This window comes from Coenobita brevimanus, chromosome 29 (genome assembly GCF_032717465.1).
Source record: "Coenobita brevimanus isolate Jiangsu-jjx chromosome 29, ASM3271746v2, whole genome shotgun sequence".
Taxonomy (NCBI): Eukaryota; Metazoa; Arthropoda; class Malacostraca; order Decapoda; family Coenobitidae; genus Coenobita; species Coenobita brevimanus.
This window is the reverse complement of record NC_136982.1, coordinates 24,110,396-24,127,322: the sequence shown is the minus strand read 5'-3', so window position 1 is coordinate 24,127,322 and position 16,927 is coordinate 24,110,396. Positions and strand designations below refer to the sequence as shown.

The 16,927-nt window shown below is 40.1% G+C and overlaps 1 non-coding gene and 1 pseudogene across 1 annotated transcript; one reads left to right on the top strand and one right to left on the bottom strand.

Moving 5' to 3' along the window:
• Positions 1 to 3,263: 3,263 nt before the first annotated feature.
• LOC145394989 (uncharacterized) lies at positions 3,264 to 15,839 on the top strand (annotated as a pseudogene).
• On the bottom strand, positions 8,167 to 8,285 carry LOC145395123 (5S ribosomal RNA). Its single transcript, XR_013896553.1, has one exon. It is a non-coding gene; the product is annotated as a 5S ribosomal RNA (ribosomal RNA).
• Positions 15,840 to 16,927: the final 1,088 nt, after the last annotated feature.

Here is a 16,927-nt window from a genome sequence, read left to right as displayed (position 1 = left end):
TTTATTTATTTGGTACGAATTTATATGTAGTACGAGAGTATATTGGTTTTCAAACAGTAATATAGGCATTATAAGCATTGTTTCACTCACTAACTCATCACCATTCCTGACCTTTTTTTGCCACATTACCTGATCATCATTTCTGACTGTTTCTTCCTCTAATGTTTGTCCTCCACATTGTCATCGATTGGGGAATCACTCTGGCCCTGAATTTCGTACCGTGGCATGACATGGCTTTACTGGCCAGGTCACTGATAACAGGTGAATTGCTGAGAAAAGGTCATGCAGGGGGGGGAGGTCATGCTGGGTAAGGCATTGTCCCTGCCTGGCATCTTGTAGAGGAAGGTGTCCCATGTATACGTGCCAAAAATCACTCGCAAAAATTGAAAATTGTGCAAATTAGGGACCTTGCAATGTTGCCGCGTTAATTTACGTCTCCGGGATATGAGTGCACATCATGTGAGGACGTGAATTCGCGTCTCTGGGACGGGACGGGTTAAGGTGGCTGATCCCCAACCCAGTCGTGGACCAATGTACCATTATGCCGAGCAGACCAAGCAGATTATTTCGGACATGCTTCAAGACGTGGAAGATTGGGAGATCATAGAACGATCAACAGCAGTCTGGTTGTCACCTATAGTACTAGTGAATAAACCCGATGGGAGGAAACGGATGTGCTTAGACTACTGACATGTCAACAAACCTCTCGCTACTGACATTAATCCTCTTCCTCGGTTGGAAAAATTAATGGAAAAAGCAGACGGTCATCAATACTATTTGACCTTCGACATGCGAGAAGCTTACTTCCAAAGCATGCTAGATGAAGAGAGCCGCGACCTTACTACTTTCAGTGATGGAGTTACTTTGTATAGATTCAGATGGCTCCCATTTGGTCTTAACTGTCCCCCTGCGATCTTTTCTAGGCGGATGGCTTCAGTACTTATGCCACTCCTACAGAAAGGATGGGTCAGAAATTATTTGGATGACTTGATTCTTTGGGCTCATGACTTTCCTACGTTACTAGATCGCCTGAGGCAACTTTTCCAACTACTTACTAAAAATGTTGTAAAACTGAATCTTAGTAAGTGTACATTTGGTCTTAAAGAGGTTACTTTTCTGGGTCACAAAATCTCAGCAGACGGAAGCAAACCCGACCTGAAGAACGTAGAGGCAATAGCGAAGATGAAAGCACCCACTACAGTGAAAGAAGTATGTTGTTTCCTAGGTATGTCTGGTTTCTATAGAAAGCATATCCCCTCCTTTGGTAGAATTTGTTATACCTCTCACCAACCTAACTAAAGCTCGAGTAACTTTTATCTGGACGGACGAATGTCAGAAAACCTTTGAACATCTAAAGTCTTATCTCATCAATACCCCTGTCTTGGTTAAAGCTCAGATAGAACAACCATTCATTCTCACCACCGGCACCAGTAACACCTACGCTGGTGGAGTCCTGAGTCAGATTCAATCAGATTTGACTAGCAAACCGGTCGGGTATTTCTCTAAAAAGTTGAACCCCTGTGAGACTCGATATTCAGCAACAGATAAAGTGGCACTAGCTGTAGTTCTTGCGTGTTGTAATTTTCATCATTATCTGTGGGGTGTCCGATTCACTGTAATAACTGACCGCCAACCTCTCACTAGTATATTCAAACGGAAGACTTAATCACCTCGAATGAACCGGTGGATACTAAAAATGCGAGAATATAATTATAACATCCAGTACCTCAAAGATAAGAACAACTTTGTAGCAGACCAGTTGTCATGCTCAGTTCGAGTAGTAGTCCGTCCACCTGAAGCCACCTGGCTCGAGTTAGATCAAGAACAAATGAAGGCCTGGCAAAAAGACGAACCCGTGTGGGAAGAACTAGCGCAATACCTTGAGAGTGGAGCAGTCCCAACCAAACGACTGCCCAAGGCTACTTTAGATCAGTTTGCTCTCGTAGATGAAGTTCTATATTTTGTGAAAGAGAAGGCAGATGGAAGCCTGCATTACAGTCTCATAGTCCCTCTTGCGTTAGTTAAACAAATGCCTGAATGCGCACATGAGTTGTCAGGACATCTTGGGCAAAAGAAAACTATCAAGAAGGCAGAGGAGTTATATTATTGGCAGAATCTCAAGGTTGATGTATGTGAATATATTAAAAAAGTGCATTACTTGTCAACGATTCAAAGGGGACACTGGATTGCAGCAATAGTGGAAAGAACTGCCTCCAGTGAATAAGCCATTGAAAAAGATTGGAATAGATCTTACTGACATGGTTGCTGGAATCCAGGGTTACTGATATGTCCTTACAGTAATAGATCATTACAGGCACTTTGTTAGGTTCTTCCCCCTAAAGACCAAACACTCTACGCACATAACAGACATACTTTGGCAATACGTGGCAGATTACGGATCACCTCAGAGTATTGTTCTGGTTAACAGAGGCGAATTCACCAGTAGAGACTTCCAGAAATTCTGCCAGCAACATTAAATCACTTTATACTACACGACCCCTTACCATCCTCAAGGCAACAGGATCACAGAGAGGATGCACCATGCCCTCAAGTCGGTCCTCTTTGCCTTATGTCAAGGACACCCCCTTCGTTGGCCCCAACTGCTTCAACCATGTCAGATTGTCATGAATCAGGCTATTCACACCTCAACCGGACAGCAGCCATACTTCATGTTCTCTCACCATCCGCCCAGACTGGTGAATGCACGACTTCCCTCGATCGATGGCGAAGAAGACAAGTTGGCCACTGCGCACATTCTCATCAGGGAAATTCACCAGAAGATGGCACGCCAGTACCGAGACGTGGCAAATAGGAGAAGGAAGAATCAGACTGTTGGTGTGAGAAGCTTGGTGTGGGTCAAAAAGGAAACAATGGTGTCGGGTACATGTCGGAAGTCAAATGTGAAGCGGGAAGGTCCCTATCGTGTAGTGGAAATGTTGTTGGATGGCAGTGTATATACAGCGGAGAATGTCTTTACTGGAAAACGAATACAGAGAGCTGCTGGGCAGGTGAAACCTTATCATGGTAGTGAAGAGTGGCTGTTGGAACCCCAAGAAAGTGCCTTTACACCTGACCAGGTAGACAAACAATTACTGCCCCATGAAAGACGGCCTCCTAGCTGACTTATTGAGGAATGTTGATAAATCTGTGAGAGCTAAAGAGTGTAATGGTTTATGGAGTAGATAAGGAAGTGTGTGCGGGTCAGATTGGCTGACAATTGACTGCGAAGAGCTATAGTTTCAGGGAGAGAGAAAGAGGTTGAGATGGGCTCAGCCCAGTTCAGTGGGGATACTGCAAGAACTTTACTTCGAGGGCCGAGCGGGCCTACCCCTCACATTACAGTTGACACGGCCGAGAGTGTGGCCGCAACTTCAGGACCTGTCAAGCGCTCGTCAGGTACTAGGTGGAAGGCTAGAAACGAAAGTATCGAATGGAAGAAATGTGAGTGACACTGAGTGACAGCAAGTGTGAATGGGAAGCACCCCTGGGACGATCTTGGCAATGAGAGTACGAGTCCACCCAGATGGGTGACTATGCCATTACTCAGGCAGGAGGTTAACTGGGGTTTCTCTTCTCCACTGGATACATTTTTCTTTGTAAATTCATTAGTGACATGCAGCGACCCCCTGGGGTACGCGGTGTATTACGTGGACCGATAGGTGCCACTTATCATGGGGAGAGTGTCAGAGTAAGGTGTGTTTAAAAGGGGACTCGCAGTCAGGTTGGTAAGTCTGTCCCGTCCGCACACGCATCCTGGGAACATGTTTTAATGCTTGTCTTGAAAACACTCCGATTGTGAAAATTTGTTTCCCGGAGGAAGGACCCGTGTAGTGCCAGTAAGTTATGTTACGATGTAATATAAGTGTAATTTACATGTAAGATAGTTGTAATTTAGCAATTAAAAACAATTTAGTATAAGTATGAATGATTATAATCTAGTATAAGTGTACCATAAGTATCATACAAGAGTGATTTTTTGTATCATAGAGATAAATTAGAAGTGAACATCTATGTATCATGTAATTCGCATTAAGTATTACATCAGCCGACCACACTCTCTCCTCCCCTCCATAAAACACGTGGATAGTAGAGTTGACGAACATTAAAATTGGCTTAATCTTCATAACCTCTTACTTGGGTAAATTCAAAGATATCTTTCGGTCTCAATTCATTTTAGTGTTAGAAATGCTAATTGAGAAAGTGCCAGAAGGGGAGAAACAGTTCATAATATTCTATATATTTAGTTACCTTGAAATATGATCATTGTGCATTCCCACGTTTGGTTAAGTAACAAAATAGCATCCGAACATCATTACGAAGACATGATATTAAGTGGTGTGATCATTCTAAATACTACTCAAATTTTCTCCATCATCTTGTAGTCCTGGTGAGATACGATAAGCTCTAAAGAAGTCAATTCCAAAATAAGTGTTGCGAGACATAGTTGTTAACGTGAAAGCTGTAACTTTTTTTTTTTTTTTTTTTTTTTTGCCTATCGACCATTGAGGCCGGAGCCCCTGGTCATTAAGGCAAAATTATATATATATATATATATATATATATATATATATATATAATATACATACACATCCATTCATAGGAACATACTTTCATGCACACGTACATATATATACTGTATAATAATTTTTTTTTTATTTTTTTGCATTTTTATTTTTATTTTTTTTAATTTTTTTATATTTTCAACCTTATATAACTTATAAACAAAAATACCTAATCTAAAGACCCTAAAACTAACCACCTAACAGACAAATCGCTAACCTATACTAAATCATAAAAGACAAATAACTAGACCTACACTAATTTAAAAGCCTCGACCAAGAGAACACCATCGACTGCAGATATGTAATGCCTTTTTACATTACATACCTGCACTCATCACCTGGTGACTGTCAGTCGAGGCACAACCTAATATAGGGGACATCAATATATGAAAGGGAACCAGACGAGTCAGGAACATTTCCATATACGTCAGCTGTCGGCTCTAATTAGAATAACTTAAGCAAGATGGTATAATGTATTTACATAATGTATACAAAAAGTGAAGAGCCTCGCCCAGCAGACCACAGCTGTAACCGTTCGTTCGTTCGTTCAAAGTTTCCCTGCACCTATAGTGCAGGCCTGGCCATACATTAGCCCGGTCGGTGGGATATGGGCTGGTTAAAAATAACAGTAAGTGGGGAGGACAGGACCTGGGGATTGCCCAGCACACACGTCCTGTCTCCTGACTGGCTGTAACCGCAAGATAACATCCTATAATGCAATCAGACTGAGGTATCCGAGGTTATTTAAGGAATGGGCGAGCATGCCATTGCGTGACTTAAGGCGCGTTTTTGTGAGGCCTGAGGCTCAAGCCTGGCTTCGCTCTTTGGCTTAAGCCAAAGTGGCCCTGCAAAAACAGTACTCGAGCCGTACTGACGAATGTAAACAAACACCCCGGTCTGCTGATGACGCAAAGCAGCATGGCAGATATTAAAGAATCAGATATTTTCGATCTAAGCAGTAGTTCTTCCCTCCAGATGGGAACTTTTCCGTTGTTTGCAGAGACACAAGAGTCTGCGACTGTTGTGTCCACTCTTGTAGAGGAATACATTAGCCAGGTCACTGCGTTGTCGTCTTTAATGGCAACAGGCACTAGGGTACATAAAGCAGCTGTGTTAACCACTGGAAAGATGAAGGGCATTATATATGGAAAGCTTTAAGTTTACAAACTTGGGGTGCTTGTTGAGAACCCTAGGAACAAGGTACTCTCAGTGACAGTGTATGGGAAAGTAGACAGAATTCTTATTGATATTATGGTGTAGTGGTAGCAAGCTTAATAATAATGCTGGAGACAACACATTTGTGACCATCATGTTTGTAATGTGGTCAAAAAGTTATGTTGTTGATGGTAGGAAGCAACTGGAATCATGGACTGGTTAGGTTTTGATATTCGTAAGATCTAACACATATCAAAAGTTTGGTGAGTAAAAGTCTGATAATAGGTTATTGCTTCATTTTACGTACTTACTAGGCTTGGCAGCTCCAGTAAATTTACAGCGATTGTTTTACTATTAAGGAAAATCAAACTTCCATAATTGTCTGAAGCAGATTGTATAAGGTGAACATACCCCAACACAAGTATGTCCACATTTTTACCTCCCACTTCCCACCTACACATTGGAAAAAAATAAAAATTATGGTTGTATTACTGGTTAGATCACGTCAGGAGTATGAGTTTAAGACGGTTTTTGATAAGTGTCTGTTTGTGACTAGGTAGCTGAGAAGAGGCTAGGTAGGCCAATATTTCTTGGCAGCAGGTAATGAGTTTGTCAAATATTTTGGTAAGGACGATGATGAGCCTAGGCAGCTGACTATATGTTGGTTGGATAAAATTTTAATGTAGGATCATCCAGACAAGAGTTTGGCATGCCTCATTCAGTTTGGTAGAAGATGAGCTAACTTCATCATGCAGATGTTGCACCTGCCAGATTTATATATATATATTTTTATATCTGTTTTTTTCTTTTGGATGCAGATGATTGGCCATTTAAGTATTAAGTTGGCCAACAAGCTGTATGAGTGCATGTCTGGTTCATTCAGGTGTGCATGCAACAGGCAGCACTCCCTGTATGTTGCATGAACTGTACCTGCATTATGAACTCTTTATCAGTGCATACTTTCAGGGGAAAGGAATTATCAAGATGATATTCATTTGTGATAACAACGTATTGAATGTGTGGGGAATTTCTTCCATAGGGTCACATTGCCTTGTGATTATTGGGTATCTGGTAGTGCTCATTTCGGACAATTTTTAGATTCGCACAACCAGAGATTCTTAGAAACATAAGTTTACCAAATAAGTTCTGGGCCAATATAGACCATTTTTCATTCTATGCACTTTGCTCGCAAATGAATAATACTTGCATTAGGCTGAGTTGGGTTGGGTTAGGTTAGGTTAGGTGGTTAGGTTACATTAGGTTGGGTTGGGTTAGGGTAAGTAGTAGGCCCACAATACATATTTTTTTCATCAAACCTGACTGTTTCCTATGGTTTTGGGTGTGATTCTGTTCATTTTGACCTTTATTTCTAAAAAGAAATAGTAGATTCTAAGGTGATTGCAAAAATATTCCTTTGAAACCATTGATTGGCAATAGATTTGAAGGGCAAAATCAAATGAATCACACCAAAAACCATTGGAAACACTCAGATTTGATGCAAAGATCAGTGGTTGTGTGAAACTAAAAATTGACCCTTATTTCCATTCAGGTGTTCCCTTCAGTGAGCTACTTTGCTGCTAGGTCAATGTGTCCCCCCACCCCCTCAAAAAATTTTTTTATATATATTAAGAATATTAGCAAAACCATACTTTATAATTACATTATGTTCCTTTGGGTTGGTGCAGAGAATCACAAGGAAAGCAGAAAGGCTTCAGTGATCACCTGGATCAGAAAGATCTTGATTTCTTCAGAAATATGCGAGTCACCAAGGAAACCTTTACTCTTCTCCTTTATTTTGTACAGGAGCAGTACAGACCAGTGTTCCGTGGAGGGACTCCTCCAGTTCATTAAAGTGTTCTCTCCATCTGTTCACTTTTTCTCCCCTCTCCACTAGTAATGTACCATTTTTATCTTTCACACCCCAACTAACTTCGTTGGCACCCTGTGTAGCTCTCTTTACCTCTTTCCAGAACATTTTCTTACATTCCCTCCACTTTGCACTCAAATTCCTTCCAAATTCCTCATACACTCTCTTCTTACTCTCTCTTACTAATCTTTTCACCTCTCTCCTCCTCTCTACATATAACTCTCTCGTCCTCCTCTCAGCTTCTTCGACCTCCCTGTTCCTCATCCACTCATTATATGCTTTCTTCTGCAAGAAAATAATTCATTAGCATTAAATGTGTTCTTAGAACTGTATGAAAGAAAAAAAAGGAGATGCATGGATAAAAAATATTCAGGAATATATGAAGGAAATCAGCATAAGAAATACTAACCAACTGGACAATTTAAAAAAGGATGAAATAAAGAAGAAGGTAATTTTTTTTTTTCATTCATTGCCAGACGCCATGTATCCCAAACGGGGTGGCCAAGGGCTTAGAGTTAATTGTTTTACAGGGAGGGGCACTAATTCTCCACCAACCCCACTTGACATGTAGGGAGAACGTTATGCCAACAGCATCTGGTGTTCCCAGACGGTCACCCATCCAAGTACTAACCAGACCCAACGTTGCTTAACTTCGCTGATCAGACAGGAAGCGGTGTACTCAACGTGGTATGGCCGTTTGGAGAGAAGAAATGACAAACAAATCCTCAATTATATTTTATGAAGAGAAAAAAATAGACATTAAGGAAGTAAAGCTTAATGAAAACACACAGGGTTCTATACTGCTGCACAGATGTTGCTCGAACACTATTGGTGGAAATACGTATTGTGAATTATGTAACAAAACAAGAAGAAACTCTTGAACATTTCTTTAAAAATTGTAATGCATTAAAAGATATAAGAAGTAAATAATTATGAGGTAGAAGGCAATTTAGAGAACATACTGTTATTAACATACGCAAAAGAAGATGCAGATAAAAAATTCTACCACTACAAGAAATACCTCTGTGAAGTATGGAACACTAGAAAACGTATTTTAAAACATAAAAAAAAAAAAAAAACTAGACAACGAACAGCCCAGTGCTAATTCAAAAGCAATAGTGAGTGAACACCATCTGATCTGCACCACAAACGAGCTGTCCAATTCACTCTAGCTACACATGTTTTTCTCTCACGTGCATCAACTGTAAATTCTAGCATATCTGTATATCAAAATCAATCGGTGCAAGCCACATACTCATGGCATATTGAAAAAAAAGTGAGAACAGCACATACAACACAATGGAAGACGGCATCTTTGTTTACGTATGACGTCACACTCCCGGGCTCGAGCTACCTCAAGCCAGCTCGAGGGGTGGATCGACTTGGCTTGAGTCTGGCTCAAGCGCGGCTCGAGTCCGGCTTGAGGGCACCGCAAAAACGGGAATGGACGTTTGGCTTAAGTCTGGCTCGAGCCAGGCTCAAGCCTGGGCCTCACAAAAACGCGCCTTTATTCCACCGCCATTGACTGATTCACAGGTTAGTGCCAAAGCCTCATAATCTCCTCCTTCCATTGTTTTCACATTGAGTTAAAAAAAATAGAGTGATTAATAGTGTGTTCAGTCGCAAAGTTCTTGTGTGACTCATTCCATCGCATTTGACTGATTCACAGATTTTAACATTAAATCAAGTCATAGTCTGCCAAATGCATCACCACATTTACATACCACACACTTCCCCCCTCCCCATTCATTGTGTTAGGCAAAAATCTAAATCATTGTACCTTAACCTAAGTCGAGGAGTTTTCTGTATTATAAGTCACAAGGGAAATAATGTAATCGAAGTGTATATCATTAGTATAAAAAGGTAATATAATTTTTGGAATTTGTGTAAATATTGAATTAGGTCATTTTGGGTCTTATCATTAATTGAATTGAGTGTTATGATTAAGTCTCATAATTGAAGTGAAAGTGTTATTGTAGGAGAGTGGTGCAGGATGTATTATTAAGTGGTCTTTATACTGTTTTAGTATCGTCCCTCCTCGATTCCTTCAGTGACCAAGGAAAACGACCTCCACTCATAACTCGTATGGTCTTTCTGTTCCAAGTGTTAATAGAACAGTGTGGATAGTGGATTTAAGCATTCATCTAATTTTGGGTATGATTAAAATCAATGTTATACTCTTTAAATTTGGGTTTCCAACTACCCATCTTTGATGGCTGTGTATGGGGCAGCCCGCAAGGTGTACTAGGGGGAATAACAACTCGATAACCTAAGCCTGCCGAAACTCATGCTAAGCCATTCAGTATGAAAACTGATCCTACTGTTTGGACATAAGTCGGGTAATTCATTGGTATCTATTTTGGAGTAAGAGAATTAAAACACCCCAGTTGGTTTTGGGTCTACACTAAAAACAGGCTTAGTAGTTTAATGGCAGCCACGCTGGTATGTAAAAAGTGCTATGCTCCAGGTCAGTCCAGAGATGGTTAGCCATAAAGAATATCACGCTACCACACCTCCCATCCTCCATAAATTCTAATACAACCTTGAATTGAATAAGGAAACTAGAACCGGCATAGAAATTTCACCTATTACTAAATACCCATTACCAACTGACACCATTATAATCTCAACTTCAAATTCAGTGCGCATTCCCAGGGATTTACACTCCAATGCTAAGCGGAGACAAAAGAAATTGTTGCAAGAGGAGAGATTGTGGTGATGACAAAGTTTTGTGGGATCAGAATCATCTTAACATTACTCTGGTGTCTAAACAGTGAGATGTAATTAAAATTCTAAAGCAATACACTGGGGTTAGCGGTGGTATTCATTAAAATTCTCGGCAATACACTGGTGGCCAGTGAGTTATATATAAAATTCCTACCAATACAATATGTCAAAGGCTGGGCCAGGTTTCCATCTGCCAAGACAGAACCAGTAAGAAGAAAAGTGTGGGAAGAGAGGTGCAGGAGGGAAGTGGGATGGAAAGCCACTCGTAATCATGCCATCTGCTCCTTGCATTTCATTGGATGGAAGAAAGAAAGACCAGCACCAGAAAACCCAGAACCAATACTGTTGGAATATAATGATTAGGGGAGAAACTGCTATGCAAATATTACTAGACAGAAAAATAGACCAGTGTAAAGGACAAGAAGTAGGTGAGGAGAATCATGCCTTGCTAACACTAGCCCAAACCCAGCATCCACTCGTTTTTTTTTTTTTTTTTATAATAACAACGGAGGAAGGAAATACAAATAAATAAAAAAAATAATCCATACACCAGATTACTGGTGTCTTCTTTTCATAAAATATCTGTAACAGTTAGACTTGAATAGGTGTGGGTTGAAATTTGGAGGGGAACAACTCTGAGGGAAGCGAGTTCCAGAGTGATGCAGTTCGGAGAATGAAAGAATTCTGATATGCAGAAGTTCTGCAATATGGCTGAGTGACATTCCAGTCATGAGCACTACCAGATGCCCATGAAGCACGAGGGAAGGCATGGAGAGGTGGCATCATGGACGCAACTTCGTCTGAGCATTTGCCTTAAAAATATCTGTAAAATAATGCAAGGGAGGCAACATTCCTTGTTACTTGTAGGGGAGGAAGTTTATTTGTAATGGCAGGGTTGTTAATAATTCTAACAGCTTTGTTCTGAATTTTGTCTAGTTGTTTTAATGCAACCTCTCCACATCCATTCCACAAGGGTGAGCAATATTCAAGCTGAGAGCACACATGACTTCTATAAATTATAGCTAACTGCTCATCAGCGAAGAAGTTACGGACTTTGTACAATAATCCAAGTTTTTTTTGAGGCGGTTTTAGCAAGTGATCTAACATGAGAGGTCCAGCTGAGGGCATTGTTAAGTGAGACGCCAAGAATTTCAGTACTTTTGGAGATGGGAACATTAGTAGCACCGAAGGTAATGTACGAAGCTGGCAATATCTGTCTATTAGTAAATTGTATATATTTAGTTTTACTAGCTTTAAATGAGACAAGGTTGTTTTGTCCCCATTCACTGATCGTAGACTGCTCTTGATTTATGGAAATGGCTGTACTGAGTTGGGAAGTAGAGATATTAGACTTTGTAAATGGGTGTCTGAGTGTGAATGAACTATGTAGTGTTGAATTATCTGCATACGAGTGGATGGGATTGTGGGTGACAGATAAGAGATCATTAATATGAGCCAGGAATAGGGTTGGCGACAGAACTGACCCCTGTGGCACGCCAGCGTTAATTGAGTGGAAATTGAAATGACATACTCATGTCAATGGTGGATCTTTCATGGCGAAAACCATATTGTCTATCACTAATTAAGTTGTTTCATTGAAGGTGTTTAACAATGTGCTTACTAATTAATGTTTCAAATACCTTACCAAGAGAAGATGTGACAGCTATTGGTCTGTAATCAGAGGGGTCAGAGGAACTTCCTTTCTTCGGAATTGGGTGGATATTGGCTTCTTTCCATTAATTTAGGAATAAAGAAGTATGTATGCATAGTCTGAATAATTTAGCTAGAACAGAGGCAAGTTCAGGGGAACACTTTTTCAAAACAATTGACGGATTTCCATCTGAGCTTGGAGCTTTGTTGGTAGGTAAATTGTCTAGGATGACCGAAATACACCAACTGAGGATGTGTTTGTGTTTGATCACAGTCAGGACTGGCCAGAGGTTGAAATATGCTCCAGCAGGCATGTGTCTACACCCACAATTACAGGTAATTTTCATTAAATTGTATTGGTATTTCCTTTCAAATGGTAATTACATCCACTGGTAAGGATACGCTTTATCTGAAGCAGTAAAAGCACTTTACTAAATCACTTCTTCCTGATAGCTATTTTGGGGGGGATTTCTGGGGTGGTACTTGAACGTTTTTTGCTAAATTTGCTTCTCCATTGTTTTTAGCTTTGTTCCGTTGAGTCAGTTCATTCAACTCGCAGGGTAATGGCGGAAGGGACTCTTTTAAGTGTGTAACTAAATTTGCTTCTCCATTGTTTTTAGCTTTGTTCCGTTGAGTCAGTTCATTCAACTCGCAGGGTAATGGCGGAAGGGACTCATTTAAGTGTGTAACTAAACTCATCCTAACTTGACTGTACCTAATAATTTACCTTAACCCAACCCAACCTAACCTAACCTAGCCTAGCAACCAGTTGGGAAGTTGGGAAACGAAAACCACCTTCTAGTACATTGAGTAAGACAGTCAATCATGGGTATAGTGTTGCCGCACTTTTAGATGGGAATTATCGTACTGGCCCCTCAAAATTATCGATTTTTCGTGGAATTATCGTACATTATTATTATTTTTTTAACTTTAAGAATCTGATGTATTTTAAAACTCGCCGATGCCTTCGTTATTTACTGAAAACTTACCCATTACAATTATCTTCATCAGAACCGTCATTTTGTAAGGTACTGACGTCTGCTCAGGTGTATATTTACGTTGCTGGTTCCTTGAAAGCAGTGATAAGAAACAGGGAAGTGAGCATGGAAGTGAAAAAGTTACTACATGACAGTATTGTTTTACCAACTCTAATGTATGGAAGTGAAGCTTGGACCTTGTTGGAAGGACACAAGTCAAAAGTGAGAGCAGTGGTAATGAGTTATTTAAGAGGAGCCTGTGGAGTCACATGGAGAGACAGGCTGACAAATGAGGATACAAAGCGTTGTGGTGTGGATGTGGATGTGATATGAAGCGTTAGGAGGACACACTAAGGTGGTTTGGCCATGTGGAGAGGATGGAGGGTAAGAGACTGACGAGGAGAGTGTATGCGAGTGAAGTGGAGGGGGGGAGAGGGAGGGGAAGGCCGAGGATGAGATGGAGGGATGGAGTGGAGAGGTATATGAGAGAGGGGGGTGTGAGTTGGGAGTAGGGCAGTGAAATGGCGGGGGACAGGGTGACGTGGAGGCGATTTGTTTGTGGCCACCCTGTACGGGATTGAGGCGTCTGGCAATAGATAGATAGATAGATTTTGTATTAGAATTAGAGCTTACCCTGAAAATCTCATAATCATAATATTACGATGGTATAATCATATCCTTTATTACAAAAATAGTATTACAAGGAAAAGAAATAGCCTTAGTGCTACCCTGACTAGCAGCAGAATGCAGCCCATAGAACGTACATAATTCATAGAAATGTGCTTACTCCTGCAGGAAATAAAACTGAGTAAGATCATAAAAAAAAATATATATATTTTCAATGATGATCATCACATCAGCTGTTAAGATTCTCATCTGTCACTGTGGAACAACTATGCATGATTAGCCATGCGTGCCACAAAATTTACTGGCATGCTAGCTTTCAACCCAGAATTATCGTACAAACCTTACGATAATACAAAATGGTACCGTACGTCGTACCAGACGCAATTGTATCGTACTTATACAATAATGATCGTATGTGTGGCAACACTGCATGGGTATGGCCTAAGGAACGTGATAGTAAAAGCAGTGGGAAATTTCTTCAGCAGGAAAAGGTAATTTACCACTCTGAAAATACTCGGACAACAACCTGGAGGAATATGACTTGAACTGGTAAGGTCCTTGTACTGCTTCAAGTAAATCATACATTTAACCTTCCACTGATAATTATTTTTTTTCCTGTTTTTTTTTCCATGTTATACAAGTAGTTTTAGGTATGATTCCCATTGGAAATGCAGTATTTCTGCATTATCCAGTTTTAAAAACACACTAGCTGTCATCCAAATAGGCAACTTGTCAATCTTTCTCATCCTCAGTTGCTACTACTAGAATAAAACATCAATTTAAGTCATGTGCTCATGGGTTTAATTTTCTTTTCAATGTTCCAGTTGGAGATAACAACCTGCCTAATAATGCAGACCACAGCTATGCATGCTCAGCCCAGAAAGGAGGAGCAGAAGTGGAACCAGTAGATGTTGGGGTGCAGACTGATCCATGTAACCCTAGTACAGCTGGGAAAGATGATTCTACAGTCAAGAACAGAACACCTCAGGTGAGTATTTTGCCCATTGCCTGTTCTTCAGATCTTATTTGCACATAGCTTGCAAAGCTACGGTATATATCTTGTCATGATTTGGTAGAATGAGACACTCAGAGATAACAGAATGCCTTTCCTCCATTATTGTACTCTCACTCTCCACAACACACGGTTTGTGGAGGTTATATTTCTATTACATAGCCAGGTGGCATCAACACCACCGTGGCCCCATCCAATTCTCGCCACAGCCACAACAATAATTATAACATGAACAATGCTAAACATGCTTAAGGTGATCATGATCAGTTGTCTTTCAGCTGACAGGGAGTGGTAATGCAGAAAATGAGTGAGGCCTTCATTCAGAAGATCGTAAAAAGTGATTAGACTGTTAGGAAATACACAGGTATGAAATCCAGGGAGAGTCTAAATGTTGTTTTTGAGTTGGTTGAGAAAAGTGTTTCTAAGATACTTTATTGGAGAGGACAGAAACCATTCAGAGATGCGAATACACCTCCAAGTAAGGCTCATTCTAGCACAAGTAAGAAACTCTCACACTTTGAAGAGTATCTGAAGACCCTTGAATTCCTGCAAGAAGGCTACGACTACCAAATGCTATGGGACCATTTTGAAGTATCAGAAGTGTTGTGAGTAGCACTGTCATAACTTGGATACACATACTCTACACTCTACTTAAAGACTGGCTTATATGGCCTACTGCTGCACAGATATGAGCAAGGTTGCCAACAGATTATCATGCACAATATGCAGACACGAGAACAATCTTGGATTGTACCGAGATGTTTACAGCCAGACCAAACAACCCTTCAGCACAAGCTTCCACATACTCATTATTTAAGCATCACAACACATTGAAGGTGCTGATAGGAGTAACCCCCTTAGGACACATAACCTTTGTGTCAAGTGTTTATGGAGGGAATACTTCTGACAGATATATAGCAGAAATTGAGTATCTTGATAAAGTAGAGCCAGGGGATGCCATTTTGGTGGACAGGGGGATTCACATTGGTGACCTTATACTCCAACGGAGTGCCGAGATGTATATGCCACCATTTACAAGAGAGAAGGAGGATCGCAAAGGAAAGATTCTAAATCAAAGTGAAATAACAAAGACAAGAAACATTGCATCATTACGTATCCATGTAGAGAGAGCAATCCAGAGGATGAAGACCTTCAAAATTCTTTCACAATCTGTTGACTGTCATTTGTGGCCACTCATGGATTACACTGTGGTTATTGTAGCAGTGCATTGCAACATGATGCCTCTGCTTGTTAAGGTTTGAGTGATGTAATATTTGTGTCAAGGTGTAATCAAGAGAACAAAAAAGGACAAGAAGTTTCTGTGTATGAAGTGTGCTGCATATTGTCAAGTTACTGAGTGTATTACCTTGACCAATGGTATTTGCAAATTAGCAACGTAATATTGTATGCAGTAGATCTCTTTATATGTGCAGATCCATGTACACTGTTAGGATCTTGTCTCCCCAGGTTGTGGTGCCATAGGCATCTTCTTTGTATTGGCTTTATATTTTTTCAGTTTGCTATTACTCTGCTTCTGTCTAAGTAAGATTAAAAGAATTAAAAGTGATTCTTTATTCATTGCCCACATGAATGTACTATAGTTGGACACAATACTCAAATAACACACCTTGTCACTCAGCTGATGAATGTAGTTTTAATTATATCATGGATTCGTGAGATAATTTGTGCATTTAGTCTTTTCACAATTTGACAACAGATAGACTAAATATATAGGGGTATGTGCCATAATGTTAACTGAAACAAGAAAGTTAAGAATCTGTAGTGTTCTGACCACATGTGACCAGTGAGTGACCAGCTCAAAAAACAAAAACAAAAAAAAGGAACCCAATGCAGACAAGCCATTAACCCATCATGTCCAGGGGTTGTTTTCACCACCCAAACCACCAGCAGGTGTTTTTCTTAAAAATCACCGTTATTTGAACCATAATTTATCAGTTAAACCTATAGAATTATAATATTATAATATAATGCTATACTCATAATAATACAATATCAATAATACTACAAAACACTAGATCATGTATACATGCCACCCGGATGTCCCCAGGTTGTCATGTATACATGCCACCCTGACAGGATGGGTTAACAATGTTCTCAGGCAATGCTGGGTACCTCTGCTAGTAAAGTACAGAATAAAGCAAAGTTAAAACTTATGAAGTTCTTTGAAATGTTGAGCTATAAAATAAAATATTTATTCTGAAAACTGCAGTATACAGTATGTAAGTAAACAATTCACATAAGGATTATTGAATCACCAAGCAGGAAACACCGTATATACGGACATAACAAAAATATATTTATAGATAATAAGTAAAAAACTATTAATGTG